This window comes from Marmota marmota, unplaced genomic scaffold (genome assembly GCF_001458135.2).
Source record: "Marmota marmota marmota unplaced genomic scaffold, marMar, whole genome shotgun sequence".
Lineage (NCBI taxonomy): Eukaryota > Metazoa > Chordata > Mammalia > Rodentia > Sciuridae > Marmota > Marmota marmota.
The window spans coordinates 483,716-492,781 of record NW_026000171.1 but is presented as its reverse complement, the minus strand read 5'-3'; the positions used below and the strand labels follow the sequence as shown (position 1 = coordinate 492,781).

General features: G+C 37.3%; 1 pseudogene; it reads right to left on the bottom strand.

Moving 5' to 3' along the window:
- Positions 1-2,106: 2,106 nt before the first annotated feature.
- LOC107154861 overlaps positions 2,107-9,066 on the bottom strand; it is a 52,144-nt pseudogene continuing 45,184 nt past the window's right edge.

Here is a 9,066-nt window from a genome sequence, read left to right as displayed (position 1 = left end):
CTCCATCAATCTCAAGTAGGCAAGTAACAGTATAATGTTTTTTATTAGCTCTCTTTCTTTCTTTCCTTCTTTCTTTCTTTCTTTCTTTTTTGATCAAAAAACCCCAGCTATTTGCTTGTATGTACAAAATGCTTGTTTCAAATTATAGAATAGTCATGATTTGACCACAGCACTGCACATCTGAAAATCCAGGTACATTAGCTTGAAAGGAGATATTATCAGTCTATATTAAAGGTATTGTGTTTATTTGAATAAAAGTGAAAAGAACAACCCCAAATAAAACAAAACACAGATTTGTAAGAGTCTGATGTGTTCAGGAAACAGTTGTTATTGCTGTTTCCTAAAATGACTGTGTCTATCTAATGAGGTCCAACAATGAAGGTTGACCTCCAAATGTGGGGACTTCATAGTCTAAGGCAAGGCCTTTGAACTTTCTAATATAGCTAAATGATTCCCAATTCTGAATTACAGAGGTGCATGGGAAGTTTTGAAACAATAACTGTACTTATGGTTTATAAATTTCAGAATTTTTTAAATAACTTTATGTATATTATGGTAGGAAAATACATTTTATTTTAAAATAAAATATTCAAGTTATAAAAGTAAAGAAAACCAGACTCAGGTAGTCAAAGGTCAAATTCTTTTTCTTTTATGGTAAAGCTAGAGGGAAATAAAGTTCAAAATGGGGGATCCATGAAAATTAGAAGAGAGTTCAGTGTAGGAGAAGAAGAGAATGGAGGAGGACGTTGGCGGCACATGAAATATGAGTAACTGCAGGATGAAATTGACCAAATTATACTAAGTACATATATGAATATATTAGAGTGAATTCAATCTTATATAAAGAAGTAAACAAAAAATAACAAAATATAAGGGAGAAAAGTAGAGTAGAGGCAGGGGAGCAGGGGAAAGGAGGGGAGGAGGGAGACTGGAAATACTGGGGATGGGAATAGAGCAAAATATTTGAAATGTAAGTGTGAATATGTCAAACTCAATCACACTATTATGTATATCTATAACACATTAATAAAAAACAGAAGGGGCTTGGGCTGTAGCTGAGTGGCAGAGTATTTGCGTAGCAAGTGTGAGACACTGGGTTCAATTCTTAGCACCACATAAAAAATAAATATATAAAGAAAATAAAGTGTTGCTGTCCATCTACAATACAAAAATATTAAAATAAAAACAGAAAAAAATCACTAGTAAAAGGAAGCAATCACAAAAAAAGTGTAAATAAAATCTTGGATTAAATTTATTCAGTTAGATGTGGAAAAAATCATTTGTTTGCATGCAAATTACTGAATTTTGGAAAATTTGCTATTGATAATAATGAGTCTCAAGCATAGAGAATATCAGAGTTTGGCTTGCTTACTCAGTCCTTTCCAATGCAAATAAATATGTGAGGATGGTCTGGGATGGGAATAATTCACAGTAAATACAGCCACTTAGAAATCTTTTGCAATTCTGGTGGTTAGAATCATTGACTGTTTAAACAAGATAGCCAGATAAAGAAGTAGAGAACAATGAAAAATGATAGAAAACAACACAATTTAATGATTAATAGTACAATTTTATGGAAAACATGAAATTTAGAGAGTTGTGGAATAACAACAAAGAAGAAGAGGACATTGGAGTAAAAGAGTAATAGGCAGTAGCAGAATTTAGTTATTGCTATTCTATAAAACTTATGCAAAATTAGAAGAAATATAGCCATTTTCCATTCACCTAATATACTCTAATCACTAAATGTAGGTTTTAGTCAAGCATGAATGGAATATTTTTGAATATAACAATAGGTATTTCTAAGTTAATTTTTGTAAGACCAAGTTCTTAGTTCAGGACTGCATTCCGATTTTATGCTGTTTAAGAGAAGAATAAACATCTGTCCATCTAAAAGAAGCAATTGTGTAGTGTGTGTGGGACCCTATGTGGGATCCATTCAGTTTGAACACTGGGTTTTCAGAGGTTGCTGGGGGTGAATACATTCACATTAAGAAAATGGCACTGATATTTGAGGCTCAGAATATTTATTGTGAATAAAGGATACAAGTAGAAACTTTTCAGTAATGAAGAAGCCAGAACTCTCTCTCTGTAGACTTGGTTGCACACACACACCAAAAAAAAAAAAAAAGAAAATAAAAGAAAAAAAAACCTTAAAAGGTGTTAGGCTCAATATCATCATATTCAAGGTCTTCTTGTCTCAGGACCAATAAGGATGTTGTCTCTTCCATGTTAGAATTGTCAGCTTCTTTGAGAGACTGAGGAGAGATGCCTGAAACAGTAAGAGAATCCTGGTTTCAGTGATGACACAAATGAAAGTCCAGAGTCCTCTTACAGAATGAAAAGACTAGTAGAGTGGCTCCAAAATATCTATGGGGAACCAGAACTTTTCTGGAAGGAGTGATAGATCTATATCACATTGACTATGTCCTGTGCAAATGTCTTGATTTCAACAATGAGAAAGAATATAGGTTAAAAATGGTGAGGAGTGGCAAAGACATGCAAGTGCTCTCTTCCACACCAGGTGGTCTGATTCCTTAAGCACTCCAGGCAGAAGATGACCTCTATAAATTCTTCTGTACCTCAATAACAGACTACACTTTCTTTCACAATTTAGGTACTTTGGAAGATGCAAAAGAAGGGCAGCTTAACTGAATTCAATAGTTTCCTTTTCCCATGGACTGCATGACAATGTACAAGTGAAAAGCCCATTTCCAAAATATGACACCACATGTTATTTCAAACAATAAGAGAATTTTTTCTCTAGCATGGAGAATTTCAATATCTCTATTTAAGTCTATTTTACATTATTAATTAAACTGGGAAATGTTATTGAAAATAATTGGTTACTTCCTGAAAAATATTTTTTTATAGATGAAAGGTTGATTCAGCATATGTGGATCAATAAATGTAATCCATCATATAAATAGAATTCAGAAAAAAATATTACATAACTCAATAGGTGCAGAAAAAAAATCATCAAGAAAATTTAGCATCCATTCATGTTAAAAGTTCTGAAAACATTAGAGATAGAAGAAAATTATCTCAGTCTTAACAAGGCTACACATGAAAAACATCAAATCATAATGAATGGTTGCTGAGAGCCATGGCCGAGACTGTATGGCCCTTGGCATTTTGCCAACATTACTGATTGACAGGCGTGGCATTACTGTCTGCCTGGGCCGCTACTTTGGAGTTCTTGTGGGGATTCCCGGGGATTCCCCGAGAGTTCCCATTGGTTGGGGAAGTGCAGGAGGAGGGATTTCCGGGAAAGATTTTTCCAGCTGGGGGTTCCTGGACGAGCAGCATCGTGTTCAGGAGAATTCCCTGGGAGCATGGGTGAAGTGTTTTCTTGCAAACACTTTTCGAAATAAAGTTTGTTCCTGCTTCAGTGGCTCGTGATTTGTGCCCAGCCAGACTGCAGCAGATGGTGGCCCATTACAGGGAGCCCCGGGACACTCGGGGGTAAGTGACGAAAAAAAGCTGCCCGTCCATAGATAGGACGGGAGCAATCTGCTCGTCCCTAGGCAGATAGGGCGAGAGGAAAAATGGCCATTTCGAGAAAATGGAGAAGATTAATACAGTATGTTTGTGTCTTGTTTTGTCTCAGTGTATTGTATTGTCTTTATGATGAAAATATGGAAGGGGTGAGAAGTAAATTACTAAGGGAAAGAGGCATCCCAGTGGAACCAAGAATAGTTAGGGCATGTGTTGATGGAAGCCCAGGAACTCTAGTCAGAAAGAAAAAGAAAGTTCAGAAAAAGAAAGATTATCAGGAAAAAAGTTGCAGCAAGAGGCTATTACTGAATACTTTTTGTTACCTGACGGTGCATGAATCGGCGCTAAGGTGGCTGCCACGTGCACAAGCTGGTCATGATGCAGCAAGGAGATTCCAAGCAGCGGCAGCTGGCTATTCCCCGCCCCCCGCCTGGGGAGCGGGGCGCCACTGCGAGAGCCCAAATCTAGACCTGACCCAGAGGCACAGTCTCCCAGGCTCTTGCTCTGTGCCCAGTAGCAGTTTGAGTCTGGGACACTCCCCAGGGTCATCTGGGGCTGCCCTGGATGCTATAGCTGGCAGAAGAGGCTACCAGCATCCCTGAAGTTTGGTCATTTTCAATGCAAATAAATAAGCTACAATGGTTCTCCCATACCTGGAGGCTAATGAGTAATGAACACCATTAAGGCCTATTTCAAATGTAAAAAACCTTGAGATAATGTACTAAATTGTTCAGAAGGTTGTTTTCTTAGTGGAATGCTACAGGATTTTCTTTAGCCATCCGGAGTTCCTGCCTTCATCCCAGTGCTGGTGAAGACAAAGGTGGAGAATTTCCAGTGTTGCTGAAAAACGGATGAGACTTCGGAGCTGTTGCTGTTTCTGCTGCTACAGCTTAGGCTAGCTGCCTGCAGAACTTACCTGGACTGTGATTTAAGCTAGCTGCCTGCAGAACTTACCTGGACTGTGATTTACCTGGACTGTGAGTTAATCTATTGAGACACTGCTTTACCTGGACTGAGACAACAAACTGTAATCTACAACAAATTGTAACTCAGTATCTTTGCTAACAGTGTCATTGCTGGTATAATTTTTCCAAGGGCTTCTTGCATGGAGCCATCAATTGGCTTGGTATTGTGGCATTTTGTATCCTCCCCTTCTGCTTGTAGCAGATTATTCATGGTGTTTGTGTAAAAACCACTATGGTCGTTATTTAAATTAAACAAAAGGGGGAAATGTTAGAGTCTGTAAACAAGTCTGGATGGCGCCTGGTATTTTGCCAGGGGGAGTGGTTTGTGAGGTGGCGCCAGCAAGCCATTAAGTGTGGAGGTTTCTTATTGGTTGACTGCTGTATCTAGTTTATGTTAATTAAGATAAGCTGTGTGGAATGTATAAATACCCCTCCTGTCCTACAATAAATGGCTCCCACTCCTGCTGTATCAACATACACAAGTTGTTCGTCACCCCCTGGTTATTTTGCTGCATCTGGACTGCGGCAGAATGGTGAGGAAATAAAAGCATTTCTTCTAAAATCTAGAGTAGGATAAGGATTCATACCCTCACCATTCTTATTCTATGTAGTTCTTGTAATATTAGCTATATCGATTACACAAGAGGAGGAAATTAAAGAGATACAATGAGAAAAAGAAGAAATCAAATTATCTCCATTTGCAGATGATATGATTCTATACATAGAATCTCCATCAGAAGAGTTTTATATCTTTGAAATAAACACAGAAAAGTAGCAGATCCAGGATAAACATACAAAAATTAAGTTTGGCTACATGCCAATAGTAAACCCAACAAAAAAATGAAGAAAAGTATTCCATTGAAAATAACCTGAAACAAAACAAAAACATAGAAATAAACCTAGCTGAGAAGTTGAAAAACTTCTAAAATAAAACTATAGGACACTGAAAAAAGAATTTGAAGAAGACTATAGAAGATGGAAAGGCATCTATTGTTCTTCAATAAGCAGATTTAATATTGATAAAATGATTATATAACTAAAAGCAATCTATAGTTTCAATCAGTCCCAATCAAAATATCAATGACTTTCTTCACAGAACTAAAAAAAAATTCCTAAAATTCATATGGAAGAATAAAAGATCCAGCATAGCCAAAAGAATACTGAGCAAGAAGAACAAGGCTGAGGCATCACAATTCCCATGCTCAAATCATGCTGCAGAGCTGTACTAATGCTGGGAGCCATTAGCCAAGTAGGTATGACAATTTCCTTGCCAGCGTACCCCGTGTTGCTTAGTGGAAGGACTCGTGGAAATAGGACATTTTGCAGTGACATTGCAAGTAGGTGACCTTGCTCAAGGACCAGGGCGGATCCGGGTTTAGGGCATTCCCGGTTTAGGAGGACAATCTGGGTTTAGGGTGGTTCCAGGTTTAAGGTTATTCCTGCTGGGAATAGGGCGTATCCTGCTGCCTGAGTTCCCCTTGAGTTCTCACGGGATTCAGACAGTAATTTTTGGGAGACAGAAGCCCAGTGGGGGTGGATTTGGGCAGAGAACGTGGATTTCCCCAGAACGTGATTGTAGACGGCTGGTGTGAGTTCAGGAATAAAGAGTTGCTGTTTGAATCTACAAGCTGTGAGTGGCTCGTGATCTTGTGCCCAGCCAGACTGCGGCATACTAACAATAAGAGAAAGGTCTCTTTATAAAAACCAACATGAAAATCAAAGGAATAGAACTCATGGAGATAAATCCACACAGATACAGTCATCTAATAATTGACAAAATCAGTAAAAACACACATTGGAGAAAAAATGGATGTTATGGTTTGGATGTGATGTGTCTTCCAAAAGCTCATGTGTGAGGCAGTGCAAGAGAAGAAACAAATGGATTGTAAGAGCCTTAATGCAATCATTGCATTATTCCCCTTATGGGGATTAACTGTGTGGTTAACTGAAGGCTGGTAGGGTATGGCTTGAGGGGGTGGGTTCCTGAAAGCATGGCCTTGGGGTATATATTGTGTATATGGAGAGTGGAGTCTGTCTCTTCTTCCTGATTACCATGTAGGCTGCTTCCTTCTGCCACACTCTTCCACCATGATGTTCAGCAACATTTCCAGCCCCAATGAATGGAGCTTGCTGTCTATAAATAGAGACCTTTGAAACTGTGAGTCCCCGAATAAACCTTTTCTCCTCTACAATTGTGCTGGTTGATTTTTTTAGTCACAGCAGTGAAAAGGCTGACTAAATGGACTTTTTAACAAATGGCTCTGGGAAAACAGGATATCCATATGTAGAAGAATCAAAGGCGCTCCCTCTGTCTCACCCTGCATAAATATCAACTAAAATGGATCAGAGGCCTAGTAATTTGACAAGAATCTTTACAATTGCTAGAAGAAAACATAGGGCCATCTCTCCAATATACAGGCACAAACAGTGACTACCTTAATTAAAGTCCCAAAGATCAAGAAATAAAGCCAAGAATCAACTGGGGAAGCTTCAAATTTGAAAACTTCAAACAGCAAAGGAAATAAGATGATGAAAGAGAGCCTAAAAATGGGAGAAACTTCTGCCACTTATTCTTCTGATAGAGAATTCATATCTAGTATATGTAAACATCAAAATAACCCAAATAACCCAGTCAATGGGTAAGTGAGCTAATAGACATTTTTCAGAAGATGACATGAAAATGACCAACAAATATATGAAAAAACTGTCCAACATTCTGGACCATAAAGGAAATTAAATAAAAACTATATTGAGGTTTCATCTCACCCCAGTTAGAATGACAATATTCAAGATAAATAATAATCAGGGCCTTGTATTAGATTATTGTGAATGGAATAGTTTTCCTGATTTTTTTTCTCTGCAGATTCATTATTGGAATATTGAAAAGAAACTGATTTTTTAAAATATTTATTATTTTTAGTTGTAGTTGGCATAATACCTTTATTTTATTTGTTTATTTATATATGGTTCTGAGGATTGAACCCAGGGCCTCGAATGTGCTAGGCAAGTGCTCTACCACTGAGCCACAACCCTAGTCCAAAAAGCTATTGATTTTTGAATGCTGATTTTGTTTCCTACTTTCCTAATTTTCTATATCAGTATTAGAATTCTTCTGGTGGAGAAGTTTGAGTATACTACATAAAGGACTCTTTCTTCAGAAAACAGATAATTTGGCCTCTTTTCATATTTGTATTGTTATAGTTAAAGCTTTGTCCCAGGGTTTCATAAACTGACTTCCAGACCACTCACGTATAATCGAATCAAGCCTTTATTGAAGCACACTGGTGGCGGCTGACCAGCACATAAAGCTGTTCCCCTGATCAGCCCCGAACAATTGCAAGGGCACTCCTTATAAGCCTGAAAACCACAAAAGGGATGTTCAGGGGGTCTAGCCAATGCAAACAAGCCAGGTTACAGAAGTGGGACAGTGCAGTCAAGCGGAGGGAAGCCTAACCAATCACAGTTAGCCCAGTCACCCCAGTTACAGAAACAGAGCCCCGTTACCCTAGTTACAGAAACAATAACCCATTAGGTAGTTCCATGTTCTTAAAGGTTTCTATAGCAAAAGGAAAAGAACATCTTGCTCCAGTCATGACTCTTCTACTTGGCATGGTTGTTTACAGGATGAAGTCATAAAACAAAATGGAGTCACATTTGCTCCTACTACCACAGTATCTCTTTAATTTCTTCTCTTATCTGATTGCTCTGACTTTAGTTTCAATAACTATATTGACTAGGAGTGGTGAGAGTGAACATTCTTTTCTTGTTCCTGATTTCAGAGAATATATTTTAGTTTTTCTTCATTCAATAAGAAGTTGGCTTTGCATTTGTTATACATAGCCTTTATAATGTTGAGGTAAGTTCTTTCTAACCCTAATTTCTTCAAAAGTTTTAACATGAATGGGTGCAAAAATTTATCAATTGTTTTTTTCTAGAAGAAAAATTGGTAGAAGAAAACATAGGGCCAACTCTCCAATACACAGGCACAAACAGTGACTACCTTAATAAAACTCCCAAGGAATATGTTATTCTTAGATGTACTTTTAGTGAATTAAACTTATTTATTTGCATATGTTGAACTACCCTTCCATCCCACTCACATAAAACCCAATTTTTCATTGTGCACTATTTTGTTAATGTGTCTTTGAATGTGTTTTAACAATATTTTTTTTTTAAAGATTTTTGTGTCTGTTGCATTCAGGGACATTGGTCTGTAGTTTTCCTTCCTTGATGTGTCTTTGTCTTGTTTTGGTAAAAGAGTAATACTGGCTTTATAGAATAAATTTGGAAGTGTTTCCTCCTTTCTTAATTCATGGAACAATTTAAGAAAAATGGGTAAAATTTCTTTCTTAATAATTTGGTAGAGCTCCTTTTTGTTGGAGGACTTCTAATTGCTGCTTCAGTATCATTGCTTGATATTGGTTCATTTAGGTTTCCTGTATTTTGCTGGTTTGATTTCTACCTAGAAATTGGTTAATATCTTCTAGATTTTATAGTTGTACTATAAATTTTCAAAATAGTTTCTAATGAGCCTTTGGATTTCTGAAATGTTTGTGATGATATCTCTTTTTCTCATCTCTAATTTTGTTGATTTGGGTCTTCT